Source organism: Puma concolor, chromosome B1 (assembly GCF_028749965.1).
Source record: "Puma concolor isolate L17-30 chromosome B1, mPumCon1.1.hap2, whole genome shotgun sequence".
Classification (NCBI taxonomy): Eukaryota; Metazoa; Chordata; class Mammalia; order Carnivora; family Felidae; genus Puma; species Puma concolor.
Genome location: NC_141670.1, coordinates 101,505,236 through 101,524,680, shown reverse-complemented (window position 1 = coordinate 101,524,680; position 19,445 = coordinate 101,505,236). Strand labels below are relative to the sequence as shown.

Below are 19,445 nucleotides of genomic sequence, written 5' to 3'. Positions count from 1 at the left end.
CTTACTCAGTAATGAAACTAATGTTATTAATATTAGTAGTATGACCACTTATATGGGGCTTTGCTCAAAATGCTTTAGAAGTATTAATTAATCTAATGCTCAGAATCATGCTTTGAGGTATCATTATTATCTCCATTTTACAGATGAAAGCATTGGGGTATAGATTTGCCCAGTGTCAGGCCTCCACGAAGTAGGAGATCCAGTGTTCTGGATCTAAGAAGTCTGGCTCCAGAGTCCAGGTTACAAACCACAACACTGGGCTGCCTTTCCCTCCATTCCTTTTTATGCTGGTTAGATCAAACTCATTGTTTAATGAACATTTGTTTTCTATTTTATGAGTTAAAAAATAAGTGTGGAATTCTGGGACCCATGATTAGTAGAAGGCACTGATATTTTTTACTCTGGGGCTGTGATTATGGTTTAAAGGGTTTGGTGGGAATCTGGGCCTGGAAGTTGCTAATCAGACCTTTAGCTGGAGATAGGCAAAATGAGATCAACATACTATTAGGAGGGGTCAGCTAAAATTGGTATATATGTGCATATACAACATAAACAAAGCAACTTCTGGCAGAATTCTATAATTCCTCTAAGCCTGAGAGTACATGATTCTAATCCCCATGGCACCAGCCCCTTATAGCAGTCAGATCCCAGCCTGCCTATCCTTCCTCTGCCACTTTATCCACACCTTACATGGAATATCTTTCTTATTGCTGCCTCCTTTCCAATCTAAATCCTGCCCAAAACAGTCTAGTCCATTTTGTTGTCTCTCTGTTGATTACCTCTAGATTTATTTAGAAACTATTACTCGGATGCTGTCTTTTAAAAAATATGTCCATGTTCTTTCTCTCAAACTAGATTCTAAACATATGCTAATGGTAGAGAATACATATTTTATTTACTTTTTATCTCCCTACATCACTTAGTAACATATTTCATTTCTAAGTTAATTAAAACTATGATTAACTTTGAGAAACATGTAGAATGAAAAACCCTACCTCTGTTAGAGTCCTATAGAGACGTTGATTGATATGTCAGTTCTTAAAGTTCCTACTGGCTTATGGTTTCCCTCAATTCAATATTATCAGTACCTTTCCCAGATGCTTGAACTAGAAAAGAACATACTTCAGACCAAAAAGTTTTCTAGTTGAATTGCTACACCATTGTTTGCTTTGTTGACTGGGAAATGTTCTGATTCAGCCATTAGGGCATCTCTAATTGTTACAGCTGTTAGAAGCAGAAAAAATGAATAAGATCAAGATGCTTGGACTTTTTGCAGAATCTTAAGACAGGGTACAGCAGAGCAGTGCCTGAGTGGCAGCACATGTGCTGGGAGGACTTAGGCACTCGCTGCCACACTGCAAGTGGTGTGACCAAGTAATCACTGCCAGCTTTGTCCCCACTTCTCCAAACTTGGGATGAGATTCAAACACTTGTTTAAAATTAAAGTAGGTTGTCCCATTTAAATTTATTTTTTATACTTACATTTCATAATGTAATTTGACATGAATATTATATATATACACACATACATATATATATATATATATATAACATGAATATTTATATGTGTACGTGTGTGTGTGTTTGCATGTGTGTGTGTGTGTGTGTGTGTGTGTGTGTATTCAAGCAAACAAATAAAACATGTGCAACACCTGGGCAAAAATTTATGAGAACATTTTTCCTGTTGGCTGGTTAGAGGACACAAATCTAATATACTTATTATAGCAATTATCTAGAGAATCTTCTGGAAATACCATATTGATGGAGTCAATTACTTATCACCTACTAATTTAGAACTTATCAGATACCATTTATTTTGGGACACTTGGAGCAATCTTTTGAGAATTCAGCACTAGGCACATGTATAACATCTTTGGTTGTACACATCCTGAACCACCTTCCTCTGTTGTTGATAGCATGGAATTCTGAAACAGGGCTGCTCATTGATATATGTCACAGTCCCTTAGGCAAAAGTTGTCTTCTTCCATAAGTTTCATTTTTATATTGGAGTTAAATTAAAGGAATAAAATGTCAGGGTGCCTGGATGGCTCAGTTGGTTAAACATCCAACTCTTGATTTGGCTCAGGTCATGATCTCATGGTTTGTGGGTTCATGCCTTGCGTCAGGCTCTCCACTGAGCATAGATCCTGCTTAGGATTCTCTCTCCATCTCTCTCTGTCTCCCTCCTGCTCACTGTCTCTGTCTCTTTATAAAAATAAATAAATAAACTTAACAAATAAAAATTAAAGAAAAGACTATAAATGTCAATGTTGTTTATTTTTATAAACTATTTTTGTGAATATTTTTGCATGAATATTTCCAAAATTATCTGCAATTCCATACATCATGAAGTTAAGTCAATTATTATTTGGGCAACAAAAATTTCTCAAAGCTCTTATACTCATGTGTTTCCCCAAAAGGTGAACTTTCACACACATTCATTCATTCAGCAAATATTTATTGAGTGCCTACCATGGGCTGGGAACTATTCTACGTACATGGGATACATCATAGGGAAAGCAAAGGCCTCAACTCTTACTGAGTTGATTTAGTAGCAAGGAGAGATTGACTATAAACAACCAACATAATAAATTGTAAATCATATAATCTTTTAGAGCCTGATACATTTTATGGGGAAAACTAAGTAGAGAGTAGGTTAGAGGAGTTGCTGGGTGGGCAGTGTTCCAACCTTAAGAGGCTGATTTGGGTCAGTGTAACTGAAAAGCAGACATATGAGCAAAGACTTGAAAGAGGTGAGAAGGTTGGCCTTTTGGATATTTTGAGAAGAGTGTTCTAGACAGAGGAAATACACATATCAGTAATAATTATGGTCCATTTTTATATTACTGATACTGATTATTTTGTGTCTTCTTTTGTTTTACTTGATTAATCTTTCAAGAAGTTGGCCAATTGTATGTTATTTTTATTAAAAAATTTCTTTTTCAATGTTTATTTATTTTTGAGAGACAGAGAGAGACAGAGTGTGAGTTGGGGAGGCACAGAGAGTGAGGGAGACATAGAATCCAAAACAGGCTCCAGGCTCTGAGCTGTCAGCACAGATCCTGATGCGTGGCTTGAACCTACACACTGCGAGATTATGACCTGAGCCGAAATTGGATGCTTAACTGACTGAGCCACTCAGGTGCCCCACAAACTTTAAAATTTTTATCCTCTGTATTTCTGTTTTTATATGTACATTTAAAAAAAGTATTGTATTTTAATCTAGTTTATCTTTGCCTTTTAATTATAACATATGGCTCATTTATACTTAATATAATTACTGATATATTTTGGGTTAACTTTTGCCACCTTTTTTTGCTATTTGTACAACTTGTTGTATATTGTTTATTAATCTTTTCCCTGCTTTATTTATAATTGTGTTATTTCTGTTACTGCATTTTTTCCCACCCTTTAGTTGGAATTTGTAACTTTCTATTCTTAGTGGCTACCCTACAAAATACATGACACTTCATTTATCAAATGCCAAGATATTTAATATATTTTTTTTCCTGAGGAGGAGCTGGGATTAAAAACCAGCAGTCAACCTCCAGAGGCCATTCTTTTGCCCTATTTTCATATACATTGCAGATTGAGAGATTAAGGTCACATCACATAGCTGAATTTGGACTCTGTTTTTCTGATGTCCTAGGTCAGATACATTTCTCAATAAACTAGGATTTACCTCAGAAGCCTCACAAAATCATGAGAATAAAATCTATTACTTTGGGTTCAAGAGGTTCAAAATCTCTTATTTGATTCATTATAATGAATTGTGAATTACTTCAGAATCCCATATGTTGTTTTTGTTTGAGTAAAATCTGAAATATATTAAAAAATACCTACTGCTGTGTTGCCTATTTGCTTTTCTCTTTTTAAATGTCCTATTGAGAAGTGCTGCAGAAATTTTGTCCTGACATGTGGGGGCCCAACTATTTCCTGCCACACTCAGCTTGGGGGGCATAGCCTCTGGGTTATACTCTTTTGAAATTGTCCTGCTGAAGTGCATGTTTTGATTTTGGGATTTTCCAGATGCTTCATAAGCAGGTCCCATGTGTTAAAATTTTTGGAAATTCAGCATGTTTCTCAATATGAGGCATCTAAGTAGTCCACAAATTTAGGACAGTTACTCTATTAGCTGCGATGAGGAGATTGCTATTGCTATTTAATTTCATTCTATTGTTTACATATTATATGTTTATTCTTCTGTGTTTTATTTTTTTATTTTCTCTGGGTTTTTCAAAAGTCTCTACGTTTAACATTTTGAGCAATTTGATTTTTATATATAATTAGATCCTCTGGCTACTTAAATTGAAGACACATCATAAGTCCAAAGCAAATTCAGATAAATAAATGTATAATACATTCACTTCTGAAAGGAGGTTATCCTTATGCTAAAATTTTCTGCTTATTTCAAGTCTCAGAATCATAGTATCACATAATTAAAGAATTGGAAAGATAGATACTATGTACACATTCTTTCTCACCCTACCGATGAGGAAACTGAGACCAAGAATATTTAACAGATGGGTAATGGCTGAACTAATCCTAGAACCCAAATTTTCTTATTCCTGATATAAAGCCCAGAAACATATGTCATAGACCCTAAAAATAATGGCTTCAAACATTGGTAAAGTGTCATTCTGAAATATTGTGATTTCATAATAAGTCCAAAATTTAGTCTCTGTTTAGGTATCTGAAAGTTAATCTTGTCTTAACGTTTCTAAACCAGTCATTTTGATAGGCACCAAGGACTTAGTGGTGAGAAAAACAGATGTCATCTCAGCTTTTAACAATTAACCAATCATATAAATCAATGTGAGGGGCGCCTGGGTGGCTCAGTTGGTTAAGTGTCCAACTTCAGCTTGGGTCATGATCTCACGGTTCATGAGTTTGAGCCTCACATTGGGCTCTGTGCTGACAGCTCAGAGCCTGAAGCCTGCTTCAGATTGTGTGTCTCCCTCTCTTTTTGCCCCTCCCCTGGCTCTCACTCTGTCTCTCTCTGTCTCTAAAATAAACAAACACTGAAAAAAAATTTTTTTAATGTGAAATTGCAACTTATATAAATATTCATCCCCTTTTCCCAACTCATTCTAGTCACTTCTTACTCAAACCCAGTCCAAACTTCCTTTATTGATAGAAGCTTTCAGATATGGCCAGGTCAGGCACCCTCCTGTCATTGTACATGTTTTTATTCACTCTCATGGGAGGCCACACAGACTGAAGGTGTGTGAACTATACCATGGAGAACCTAATAGGCCTGGTGAAGACTTGAGTTTTAAGTTGATGCAATGAAAAGACTTTCACTGGCTAATTGGATATTCTTATTCAAATACTTTCTAGGTTTTAAAAAAGATTGCTTGGCTGCCTTCTTGGAAGGCAGTAAGCATAGTTGAAGGGAGTCACTTAGAAAGCTGCTGCAGTAGTCCAATAAAAGATAATGGTAGCTGACCTTGAGGAATGTTGCTTAAGAGAGAAATGGATGAATTTCAGAGATATTTAGGCACTAAATTGAAAGGACATGAGTTAAGAAATATTATGGATATGATAAATAGCAAAATAGTGACAAATATGTTCAGGTCTTCTCACTAAAAAGTGAAGCCTTTCTTCACTCTATTGAATGTAAACTGGCCTTGTGCCCAGCCTTGGTCAATGGAACAGCAGCAAATAGAGTCTTAAAAATCATTTGCATATTAGGGATCTCTCGCACTGAGCTTAAAATTGCACCCCGTGCACAATCAGTCTGGCCTGCTAGAGGATAAGAAACCATGCATCAAGAGACTCCAGGCTGTTCCAGCCAAGGTCCTTGAAGAAGCTGAGCTAACAGCTGTCAGCCTGGGCCACACCCAAAGGCCATCAGGCTGAACACAGCTCCAACTGCTGACCAACTGATATTCGAGCTAAATAAATGTCGTTGCTTAAATTGACAAAGTTGTGGGGTGGTTTGTTACACAGTAAATTCTAACTGGTACTGTATGTGAAAGAGAAAGAAGTCTATGAAATGAAAAATACTGATATGTTTAAAGAGATGGATACTATATGAAGATTCCTAAAGTATAAGCTCTATCTCCTCTCATTCCTGTTTGAGTAGTTCAACTGCAACTAAATGCATCTAGTTAACAGCCCATTCTATACACATCAATTCCACTAGCCTAAAAAGTTTTTTCTTTCAAAGGTTTGCCTCCTAATTCATCTTTTACATACTACAATATCCTCCCACACCCCCATCCCCGCATAGAGGTTTTTGGGTTTGTATTTTCTTTGTTTTGTATTCTTAGTTGGTGCTTAGAAAGGATTTTAAAAAATCAGTTGCACGTGTCACTGATTGAAAATATGAAAAATGCTTTCAAAATTTAAATCATATATATGTCTAAGTAGCTAGGGAAAGATTTTATTGAGAACCTTTGATGTGAGAATCCTATATGCATATCGTTATTAATTTAAAACATCTATTTATAAATCTGAACACTGTAATACAACTACTTGACATGATGGAAACTTCTAAAAATGTAAGGAATGCTTTATGTATCTGAATGCAGGAAAAAGTACTGGGTTCATATTAGCTTTCAAATTGGTTTTAAGGTCCCACACAAATAATAGAGAAAATTCTGTCCTCTGAAATATATTCTTTACAGATCTGAGATAATGTTAGTTGTGATGTCTATCTGACATGTATGTTTATTTTCACACATAATAAATTTTAACAAGGGAAGATATTAGACACAGAAATAAGTATAATTAAAACCGTGCAGTTACCACTTTTGTGATAATTGAGAATGTTTTCTTCACCACCATGAAAGCAACCTGATTATTTTGGGACACACCTATCAAATTGCTATTTCTTTTTGTGATGTGCAGATTTTTCACACTTTCATAGAGAACAAAGAACTTTGGAAAGGAACCAAACTTCTTAATTTCTTTTTATTTTTAATTAAAAAAAGTTTTCTTTAATGTTTTTATTTATTTTTGAGAGAGAGAGAGAGAGAGAGAGAGAACGACCTAGGGAGGGGCAGAGAGAGAGGGAGACACAGATCCGAAGCAGGCTCCAGGCTCCAAGCTGTCAGCACAGAGCCTGATGCAGGGCTCGAACTCTGACCCCCTAGATCATGACCTGAGCTGAAGCCAGACATTCAACTGACTTAGCCACCTGGGCTCCTCTAAACTTCTTCTTTGTGATTTTTCAAGGTCTCGGATATTGATATGGCTGATAGTTTCAGGCTACCAAACTCTAATTGAAAAATCTATCAGAGATTTTCGATTTTCCTTGGTCCTAAAGGTAGTACCAGTAGTGTATAATCTACTTCTTCATTAGAGAAATGGTTAAACTAAACAATGCATTTAATGCAGATTTCAATAACATGATAATACCTTATCTTGCAGTGACAGAATAACTTCAGAGTGTCACCTTATTAAATTTGGTTTTAAAATTGCAAACTGGCAGAGTTAATTATTTATGAAGTCTGGTTATTCTGAACTAGAGAACACATTCTTGAAGTTCTTAATATCATTCTGTTCAAAAAATGGTCTGTGAACTTACTCTCACTATATATATATATATATATATATATATATATATATATATATATATTCATTAAAAAATCATATCATTAAGTTAAATAAGCTTTGAATTTTGGTGACTATATGGTTTTGAAAACAAATGATCATGATCATTTACTGAACACTAACTTTATGGTATGCCCTGTTACATTTTTATTATTTTACTTAATTTTATAACCTATATGGTCGATTCTACTATTATAGATGAGGCACAGATTGGCTAAGTAACCTGTTTCAAGTGACACAGTCAGTAAATGGTGGAGGTGGAGCCACATGAAAACATGCTGACACTTTGGCATGATTTTCGCCTTGAAAGTTCATTACAACTTATATGGCACTTACCTACATTGACACTTAAACTTAGTGGTATCTGTCCCAATTGGGAGTTGAAGAAGCTAGATATATGATAAGTTTATACTTTGATTTCTGGTTCTACATATTTAAGTAATTTTATAACAAAAATGGTTTAAATAAACATGGGGGGGGGAGTGCGAGCTTAAATAACTTTTTCCTTTAAAAGCACCCATATATTACTCGGCTTTGATACACTGTACTGATTCCATCCAAGTTCAATATTCTATGATTATGTGATTCCTTTGGCTGTGGATTTTGGTCTTATAGGAACCATTTCAAATTACTTCAGTGGCTGTTGTGTAATCCTACCGTACTAGGAAAGAGTTAGGCTCTTTATACACGGGAGACTGTGTTTATTAAACTCATCCACACCCTGTGGTGTGTTTTTATGCACACTCCCTTTGTCTTCTGAAGGAAGTTTCTGCATGTGGGAGAAGGGTGTGAAGGAAAACACAATCCTGGACGCTGCCTGTATGATGAATACAACTGAGACACAAAAGCATCTGCTGGGTTAAAGGCACGAGCTGTTGGCCATACAATGCCGTTGGTCAGGAAATTAAGAAAACTGTGGTGTCAGTGGATCAAGCTGTGAAGAGCTTTATAAAGACTAAATATTGCTATCCACACTGACATTTGATCAATACAAAGGACTTAAATAAAATATACTTATTCCAAGACTATTTCCTTTTCATTCCATTTTTATTACTGATTTTAGTCAAATAATTTTGAACCATTCTTGAAAAAGAATGAGCTTAATGGTGTGTAAAAAAACTGGCCTATGATGAAAGAGATTTCTACCTTTAATTAATCTTTTTTTTTCCCATCCTCTCCAAAAAAACTTTGTTTATATTTCATGTCAGAAAACACTTCTGAAACTGATTTCACTTTTACTTTGTAATTATTGATTATCCTGACTTTCTCTTCATCTGTAGCCCCCCTTAATGAAACACAAGGTCTGAATTTCAAAAAATGTATGCACCTGTTTACTTTTAGGACTTGTCTACAATATTTTTTGTAAAATCAGTGAACTATGTTTGTATTGGCAAAGCACTCATGGTCCTGAAGGGTTGTCTTGTAATGTGCCATCGTGGTAAATCACTTGATTGGTAACTAAGAGTAGAACAGTCTTATAATTCCTTGAAAGGTAGAAGGCTTACATTTTATAAAATAAAGGAAGGATTCTGAATTTATTTAATGCATTATTTGCATTTAAATACAAATAAATAAAGCAGAGAAACTATTATAATTGAGCAAATACACTTAGCTTTAAGCTTCTTAGAAGCCCTGCAAAATGTAAAATTAAAATAGATTACAGAATTGATTCTCTGATTATCAGAAGGAAAGAAACACTTTTTTTAATGGGTCTTTGAGTATTTGGGCAGAAATACTTCACTCTTTGGTGCACCTGGGTGGCTCAGTTGGTTAAGTGCCTAACTCTTGATTTCATCTCAAGTCATGATCTTACAGTTGTAGTCGGGCTCTACACTGACAACCTGCAGCCTGCTTAGGATTCAATGTCTCCCTCTCTCTCTATCCCTCCCCTGTTTGTGCTCTCTCTGTCTTTCTCAAAATAAATAAATCTGTTTGAGTTCTCTCTATCTCTAAATGAATGAATGAATGAATGAATGAATGAATGAATAAATAAATAAATAAAAGAAATACTTTATGTTGATGCCTAATGTTCTATCCATATGGAGTGATGTCCATTTGTATAACACTCCTAGCTCTCTAGTCCCCCAGCCTGCCATTTTTCTTCCCAGGGTGGTCAAAGGAATTACCTGTATGTTGGGCACTGGCCTTTGAACACTGCTTCTCAGTCAGATGGGGCTGCAAATGGTGGCAGAGGTAGTTTCTTGCTTCTCCTTTCTCTATCAGGTCCAGAGAAACAAAATGACCTGGGAAAGTATGTTTGCTATTCAAATTCAAAATTTCCTTTGGGTACGTTTTCCAAGACCAAAGCAGCCAAACTGAAAGCTAGCTCTACCCCATCAAGTAATATCTTCCAACTTACCATTCATAATATGAGAGTTTGGGTCTTCATCTGCTGACACTTTTGTTTTATTTCACAATGGGTACAAACCCTAGAGAGATGAGAAGGCTGCTTTGTATTATGCCACTTTTACCCTCATCTTGGCATATTCCTTGGCAAGACTCCTTAGGAAGCTTGTGAAACAGAAGACAAGGCATATAATTTGTAGATAAAAATACATATGGAGAGACCTGGGGTAGAGTCAGGACTTTGAGCCTTGCATTTTACTAGGACACTCTGTGTACCTTCAATGTGAATAATGTGCTATGGCCTATGTTGTGGAGTGTGGCTGGGTTTCCACGTGGAGTTAGGATTCAGGCTCAGGCCTATGAAAATATCACCATTAAAGACCACTGCAGCTTATAGTAAGGAACATTTCCTTTGGCAAGTATTAATTTCCATAGATTTCCATAGAGGTGGTGGGCCTTAAGCAAAGGAGTAGGCCTCAGTAAAGGCAGAGGACTATGCAAACATAGATGTGTCTTGAGAGCTTCAGTTCAGATAACATCGGCCAAGAGGACTGGGATAGCTCAAGAAAACTGCAAGAACAATGTAGCCCTTAGTCAAAATATCAACATGGTGTCAGGTGTTCTATATGTGACTAACTATGAGCAGGCATAGGATACAAAAATGGTCTTCATTCACAGACTATCAGGAGCTTAGCCACCATTGGCTGTGTTGGCTATGTTTTCCAATGAACTTTGCAGGACACGTGTAGTGCCAGCTCTGGGTAGGAGGCACTATTTGCTATTGCTTTGACCTGCCTTTGGAGCCAAGAGAGAGAACAGGAAAAGAATAGTCTGGGATTCATGAGACCTGTACTGACCCAAGAATCACTTCATATTACAAAGTCCCACATTGCTCCGGATTTGTTCATTACATAAGCTCTAACCATGGCATGGAATTTTTCAAGACACAAATAATGACCTCTCTCAAATAAGTGATAGATTTTATTACTAACTCAATAAAAGGAGCAAAAACTTTATAATCATTTAGTGATTTGATCCATTTTAGAGGTTTTTTTGGAGCTTTTTTCTAGCAGCACAATCTTCACTGACCGCCAGTGAAGGACACCCAGGGGATCAGGGCTTAGTATAACGGCAGAGGCTTCATAATGACCTGAGCAGCAATGTCCTGATTTATCTTTAGCATTTCACTTTATTCCACCTAAAGTGACTGATATTTTGTAAACAAATATGTGAAAGCACCAATTATATTTACACTTAAAAAGACCATCAGAGTTTAGTAAACAAGTTCCATAATAAAATTAATAGTTTATACTTTCCTGTTTTTGTTTTTAATACATTATTCTGGCCCTTTCATTTAGAAAGAAACCCACAATTACGTTACTGTTTTCAGATAGGTCTCGAATCTTGCTTTACAGTTGAGAGGGAAGTATGTATAACATTTGGAACCGAATTTGTTTCTTTTGTGATGTGACTGAATTTATCCCATGTCTGCAAACAATAACTTAATTAAGTCCCCAAAGTGCCTTAGGGTGATAGAGGACAAGACTTAACGAATTTTGAGGCATTGCAGAATAACAAAAGAATTTTAAGTCATTGTTCCTCAGCTACAGGAGGGCCTTTTAGTGTATTCCGCTTTGAGGGGCCCTAACAATAGAGGTGCTGTTCCAGTCCTGAGTTCCCATTCCTGAGTTAGTTAGCAGAGACACCAAAGCCAAAAGGCACTAATGACTTGTGCCATCTGGCTTGTCAGCAACCAGTTTTAGCGAAGTAGTTAAGAAATGTACTCATTATTTATGTACCCTGGCTCTATTATTCATTTTGATACATTTCCCCAATGTTTCCACTGATTAGTCAAGATCAAGATCCTGCCTGTGTCTTCTTGAGCATGTCCTTTATGAGAAGGGTTTTCAAATTAAGACAATTTTGTCATTCATTGGAGTAGCATATTCTTTTTGTATGAAACAAAAGTCTTTTAGGTAATTTGGTAAGCTATTTAGGAATGAGCTACTTAAAACATCTCATAAAGTCCCGCTGTTGGTAGGTTAATAAGTTTGTATTTAAGACTGAGCATATTTGAAGCTTGAATAACATAGAATGCTAGAGTGGCTTATTTATAATTTCTTCTTCCTAAACTGTACTCAGATTTTGGTGTGATTAGAGTGGATGGCCACTTCTTTTCAGGTATCTAAATGCAGTCTGAGAATGTATCCTTGTTTTCAAAATCATAGTTTCATTCTCACAGTTTTAGAGCTTGGATGAATCTAAATAAAGGTAGGTAAATTTTTTTAACATCACCCAGTTTTTTGGAAATAGACCGATCTAAAGACTATCTTTGGCTCCTCCTAGATTTCCTCTGCTGAACCCTTTTTTTACTAAACTGCCTTTTAATGGGAGGTTTCTCAAAGAGCAGGTTCACATTTCACATTTCATTATGAAGAGATGAGAAGTGCAGAGAGGATAAGCCTCTTGTCCAAGGTCACACAGCTACTAAGTAGCAGAGGCGAGATTTGAATTGAGACTACATGAGATCCCACAGTCTTTGATATTATAATTTCCCATGCAGCTTCCCAAGAGTTTCTCACTTAGCAAGTCTGAGTGGGGCTGGGGAGTCTGTTCTGTTGTTGTTTGTTTGTTTGTTTTGTGTGTGTGTGTGTGTATTTAACCGCCCAAATGAGGTGATTTTTTTTCATCAGTAAAAGTTGGGAAACTTACCCAGTGAATAAACGTGTAATGTCCATCCTAGAAAAAGGAGAGATTTTTAACAATAATTTAGGTTTTGCTTAGAAATGAGAATACATCAATGCAAACTTAAAATTGTATATGTTCTGTTCTGGGTTCCAGCTATCCGGATCCCAGATAGCTTTCTTTCTTATGAGTAAGCTGGGGAAAGTTGTTTTTCATAACTATTCAGGAGAATATCCTGAGCCTAATAAAAATGGCCTAACAGAAATTAGGCAGTAGGTCTGAAAAAACTGACCATGGTTGCTTTGTAAGAAAGTACTGAAAGAGGAGCCAGCCAAGTTATAAGGATGGACATTTTTCCTTTGTTCAGAAGCTTTTGTGACCTGCTGGGTTGAGCCAAGAACAGGAAATGTGAAAGTCTCTGTTTTCTTCCAGGACTCTCTTTGGCCCACTGGATATACAGGAAGCGGTAAAAAGCTGTATGGTGGCTCTGTAGGAATTGAAAGTCCTTGGGCAAATCAATCAGACCTGACTCTCCACATCAGCAAGCCAGGATAATAATATTGGCTAAACTTATTTGAATTCCATCTGGATTTACTTACTGGCAAGTGTAAAGTGTTTTCAAAATACCAAATATTATATAGGGCATCCAAGCAGCTTAAATTTCAGCTGCCCTATCCTTTCCTTTCCTGCACTGCTCAGCATGGTGGGATACAGTGAAGCCCCAAATTGCTGGGCTCCCAGGTCCTGGCCCAATGCTGTCTTCATGTGCTGCTCATGCTGGCCAAGACCTGCCTTCGGGCCACCTACTCTCTATTAACCTCCAACAACAATTTTGGCAGTCCTAAGGAAAATTTTGTTTTTAGACTTAGTGATATCAGAATAAAACCATATGAATTCTCTGAAAGTACAAAAACTTATAATTGTTACTGAAAATGTTTAAGTTTCCCAGCATGTAATTGGGAACCTCCCCCCTCCCCTCACCCCCAAAACATAGGCCTGTCAGACCACGCTAACATGCTTGAGAAATACATGTGCCTCTGGATGCATGAAATATTTTAATATTTTAAAACCATCTCTAGTTTTCTTACCATGTATATTTGTTTACTGTACACCATAGAAAGCCTCATTTCTCTATCTTTCCTGAATATGTAGGGTATCCGAGAAATGCAACTTTGTGCCTCTGTAGTAAGTTTCCACATACCATCTCTTTGGGATATCTAAAACCTTCTACATGAACTTCCTAATGTTGATGGACTCAAAATCCCCTGGATTTCTATTCTCTGGGAACACTTCTCCAAAGCAGAAGAGCAAAGGTAAAGAAACGCTGGATTAAAAAAAAAAAAAAAAAAAAGCAAGTGACAAGTGAATACAGGAAAATTCTACCTTAAGAAGTTTCTCCATCTCATTGCCTCATTCTCAGAGCCTATTCAGTACTTGGAAAAATTCATAACCTGGCAAAATACAAGTATTCATTCTCCTCCAGGCTGTAAGCCAAATCAAACCATTCTTTTTAATTACAGGTGAATAATAACACCCTTAAATTTCTTACAAATAACGTCAGCCTCCTTTTGCTTTTGGACTGATGGAAGGTGATGAATGAAGACCTTTTAATTCAGCACAGCTGGATGTCTTTTGTTGCACTTCCTCTCAAACATTGCTGTGCAGATCTGGCCTATTTTGTCAGATGTGCTGAAAACAACCTGCCTGACTGGAGGTGGAAACAGCCTTCAAACAGAAGACATTTGTGTGATTGAATACCCTGTCGGGAAGGCAGCTGTGGCAGTCAATGTACGAGGTGGAAGATATGCCATTTGTTTGAGAGAGAGACAGTGTGTGTGTGTGTGTGCAAGTGTGTGTGTGTGCAAGTGTGTCTTGATTTGATGGTTCTCCCAGGACTAAAGAAGTCCCCTCTGGTCAATTTTTGAAGCTGGTATGAAAGTGACGTTAGTACTGCTGTCAACTTTGAGGCTGTAAAAGAGAAGGCCTACTGTCTGGACTTAAAGCCTTTGTTCCCCTATGGTCTTCAGAAAGTCTGTGAGCTGCAGGCCTCTGTGACATCTGGATAAGGAGTTGACTTGCTACAGGTTGCAGCTTACTCAGCTTCTTCCAAGAATGAATTCATAGCATTTCCCTGGGAAGATGGTGAAAGAGTTCAGTGGCCACCCTTCACCATTTCCCTGCCTTTCCATAGGCTTGCTTGAAATGAGTGATCTGTGACAGGGTGCATCTGGAACTTATCTCAGTAGTGCTGATCAGTGTCCACAGAGACATGAGGGTTGTCGCCCATAATAGATAGCTCAGCTGACTCCAGTTTACCAGGGATGTATTCTCCAGGCACAAGGGCCAAGCTGGTGAGCCGACAAACTAGTTTCCCAAGATGAAACAAAGCCTTGGACACTCTAAATGTTTTTTGCTAGACTAGGTGCAAAGTGTTTCTCAACTGCCTTGAGAGATAGGTATTGTCTCCATTTTACAGATTTAAAAAATGATAATAAATGAGGCTTGGAAGAGGGATAGGTAGTAAATTTAGGAAGTAATAAATCTAGAGATTCACACCTGGGTTTAGCTTGAAATCCTGTGCTCTTAGACAAATTTGACTATTATCATTTTATCAGTGTCCAATAAAACTGAAAGAGATTATTTGAAAAAAGAAACCAGATTACACTTTAAGAAATGTATAATAATCTTATTCAAAAAGGTTTAAACTCTTAGGATTTATTTAATATGCAAACATAATTTGATAGATTTTTAAAAATGTCCTCCTCTTCTTCTCCTTGTACATGAAAATAACCCCAACAATGATTACTAGATGTATTTGGAACACCAGGAAGAAAGAAGAAGAAGAAGACAAATGGTGGGTGAGACTCTCCTCTTCAGAACTCTGGTTTCGTTCCAATTGTCTTTAAATTCCTCGTGTGGAACCACACACCACAATTAATTCACTCAACAAACTCAGTGATCGATCATCAGCTAATAAGTACCTACTATAAGATTAGAGAGTTTAACGCTCCAGGTTTGAATATAAATGCTGTATTTGGAGGAATGTTGAATACAGTAAAGAAATGTCCTTAATTAGCTGGAAACCTAAGCTACTGAAGTAAGCTCTATATGTTTAAACTTTATTGCCTTCACATGCTAGATGTTTTGCAATATGTCTTTGGATATGTCTTTGTTTTGAGGGACTGTCCTGTACATTATAAACTTTTTAGCAATATCCTTGGCCTCTATCCACGGGTTGTCAACAGTACTCTTTCACAGTTGTGAAAATAAAAAATGTCTGTAGATATTGTGAAATGTCTCCTGGGAGGTAAATTGCCCTTGGTGGAGTACAACTGCTTTAAAAGATTTGTTACCATATAAAGCAAAAATTAAATCAATTTTGAAGATTATATATATGTATGTATGTATATACCCAAAAAACACAAAGAACATGGGGTGATAATTGAATTACATTGTTATAAGTTTCCTATATATTTTTACATGTAATAGTTCACTACTGACTCTACAGAGTTTGAAATAACTTGAAGATAGACATTGTAATTCCTAAAGCAACCACTAAAAAAGAAAAAACTGAAAGAGATATACTGAAAAGCCAATAGAGAAATAAAAAGGGAATACTAAAAACAATTAACTCAAAAGAAGGCAGGCAAAAAGAAATGGATGAGCAATAATAACAACCAAACAACAATATGAGAAAAAAAGGAAAAAAAGTCACAAAATGGCAAATCTAGAACTAATCATATCAATAATTGCACTAAGTGTAAATGAGCTAAGTTTTCTAATTAAAGGCAAAGAGTGTCAATCTGTATAAAGCGGCAAGACCCAACTATATACTGTTTCCAAAAGATACATTTTAATGAAAAGGCACACAGAGCTTGAAAAATTATATGCCATGCAAATACTATTCATATTAAAGCTGAATGGCTATATAAGATCCATCACAAGGGTGAGTAGATCGGGAGAATTAATTTAAATGTGTATGTGCCTAAAACCAGAGTTTTGACAAACATGAAGTAATAACTAATAGATAGAAAGGGAGATGAAGACAAATCTAAAATCATATTTGGAGATTTTAACACAACCCTCTTAGTAATTGTAATAATTAAGCAAAAATAATCACATAAGAAAAGAGAAAATGTGAAACTACTGTATGTATGTATATTTATATATATTATATTATATATTACATATCATATATGAAATAAAGAGAGAGAGAGATTATAGGAATTGGCTTATGTGGTTATAGAGACCAGGAAGTCCCATCCAAGAAAGCAAATGATGTAAGTGTAAGTCCAAAGGCCAAAGATGGATGGGGTTGGGGAAAGTGGGGAGTGGTGGCAGCTGATGCTGTAAGTTCTGGTCTGAGTCAAAGCCTGAGAACCCAGAGTACAGATGTCTGAATACAGGAGAAGATGGCTATCTCAACTCAAGTAGAGAGAGCAAATTTGCCCTCCCTCTGCCTTTTTGTTTGGACCTGATTCACTTTGCTTGGATAAAAGATTTCCATAGCTGGAGACTTTGTATCAAGGCTTCTGGCTCCGTTTCACAAGTTTTCTACATGGTCTAAACTTGTTCTTAAGTATGGATATTGTGCTTCAGTCACTCAAATGTTGTCTTAGGTTCTGACAGTGTCAATGTCTGAGTCTTCAAAGACAATACATTGGTCTCAGGTAAGTATCAGAACACATGAGAATTTCCGGAACCCTGAGTTCAAACACAGATTTTAGGTTCATCCCTTGTTGCTCTTAATGCTTTTGACTAAAGGGACTCCTTAGTGAGTAGGTAGGCTGGTCTAAGGCCAGACTCAAAGACAGCAGACTGGTAAGATTGCCTTACCAAAATCAAGTAGATTACCCAAATGGCCAGACAGAACTAGTTGCTCACCAGTGAATATTGATCTACCTACCAGATCAGTGTAGCTATTCCTTGACAGAGAAAGGAAAGCACACATAAATTGAAGACCTTCTATTCTGTGCTTCTATGTGGTCACATGGGAACCCTTCCCTCTCCACAACCTCACACCAGAGATTGAAGAACATTAAACTGTTTAAATGTGAAGATTTTGAGATCTCATTCATTTGTAAATGGAAGCTTCTCTTATCCTTCCCATCTCCTACTGTTGACTGCCAGTGAGGCTGCATGAGACAGCAAGATGAGGATTAGATTAATTAAAGTGAAATAAGAAAGCTACATTTCCTTTGCAAATAGGAGTAATTATGTGTTACATTTGTGAGTCTAATATAAAACAGTCTCCTTTAGGGTTCATGACATGTCACATTCCTTTAATTTGATCAGTCGAATATAGTCTTCTTTGAGACACATACCCCCTATTTTCCTAACTCAAAACTCAATTTGCATAATCATATGAGAATCTTAAACTTATGTTATTAAGAGCCTAGGAATAGGTCTGAGTCTGTAATAATTGGAGGTTTCCATCATTTCCCTGATTCGTTATGTTACTGAAAGTGCTTCCATTGTTGCTTTTCAGCTATTCCTCAAGCAGTCTGCTCTACTGATATTCATGTAAGTTCCTCTGAGTCATCCATTTACTCCCTTGCCTACAGATGTGCTCATAGCTACTTTCAGTGCTTCTCTACCAGCTATAGTTCTTAATGCCCAATCTCTATAGACACTCTGCCACGGTCTCTTATGCAGTACCTCACACAATTGTGTGTTGGTCTCTGACCCACCACCACCTTCTCCCACAATGCACCCCTAGTCCCTTTGTTTTTGTGAATCTCTGCTTCACTCAGCTTTGAATCCCTTCCATATAAGGCTGAGTGTTGTCATCTTCGTTACTGGCTTTGATTCATGTAACCCAAAAGTTGTTAACCATTGGCTTTGATGATGCTATTTCATGTACCCCAAGGATTTGGGAGAGGGCTGGGGGATGGTTGGAAGAAAAGCTTGAATTCTATATCAGTTAAGAACTGAGTTTGGCTTAAATAATTAGGGTTTATTTTTTACTCACTTAGAACAAGGCTAATATGGTAGTGCCACAATGCCTTTTGGGACTCAGGCTCTTTCCATTTCTCTGTCTTCTGGACTTTATGAGTCTTGTTCTCATGGTTGCAAAATGGCTGATGTGCCTCTAGTATCATGCCCATGTTCCATGCAGAAATAAGTAACAAGGGTGGAGGGCAAAGGATGTGTGCCAATAATTTATTCAGCAAATCAAAGGCAAATAAGTATTTTTTAAATCAAGAAATCAATAGCTTTCCTGAAATTCCCACCTAGTATTCTGCTTTCATGTCATTGGCCAGAATTCTGACACATGGACCATATCAACATGCTAGAGAGTCTGGGTAAGTAATTAGTTTCAACTGGGCACATTGCCAGCCTGAAAAAAAAATCACCGTTTTACTAGAAAGGAAGAGGGAGAAATAGATACTGGTTGGCATCAAGTAGTGGTATCACAGCCACCTCCTAGGATGAATATAGAGAAACTACTACAATTGTGAGAAGATAAAAATCCCCTGGTTCTATTTTATGAAAAACAAACAAACCAAAAACATGTAAAAAGTGACAATGAAAAATTGTCAACCATTTTTCAAAATACTGTAAAAAAGTAAACTTGAGGCATTTTAAACTTGGAGCTAGGCATGAACTAGTGCATTTTTTCCTTTCTCTCCACCTCTTCCTTCTTTTTCTCTAAAATTATAAATGTTTGAATCTCTTTTCCTTGCCTGGTGCATTGTTTGTGTTCTGAGGAGTCCTCAGCCCTGACCCAGAGAAGCTGGCCTCACAGCCAGTGCTGAGAGGGGGCTCCACTTGAGTCCTAGAAGCTCCACCATCAGAGCATTTCTGTCAGACACTTGGGCTAAAGGAATTGGAAAACAAACAGTTCAAGTCTA

At 36.9% G+C, this 19,445-nt stretch overlaps 1 long non-coding RNA gene across 1 annotated transcript in view; it reads left to right on the top strand.

The window, feature by feature from the left end:
* LOC147581777 (uncharacterized) overlaps window positions 1-15,980 on the top strand; it is a 115,359-nt gene extending 99,379 nt beyond the window's left edge. The window contains exon 2 of the long non-coding RNA XR_015250240.1: window positions 13,024-15,980. This is a non-coding gene — a long non-coding RNA (uncharacterized LOC147581777). The remainder of the gene's footprint in view (window positions 1-13,023) is intronic.
* Window positions 15,981-19,445: the final 3,465 nt, after the last annotated feature.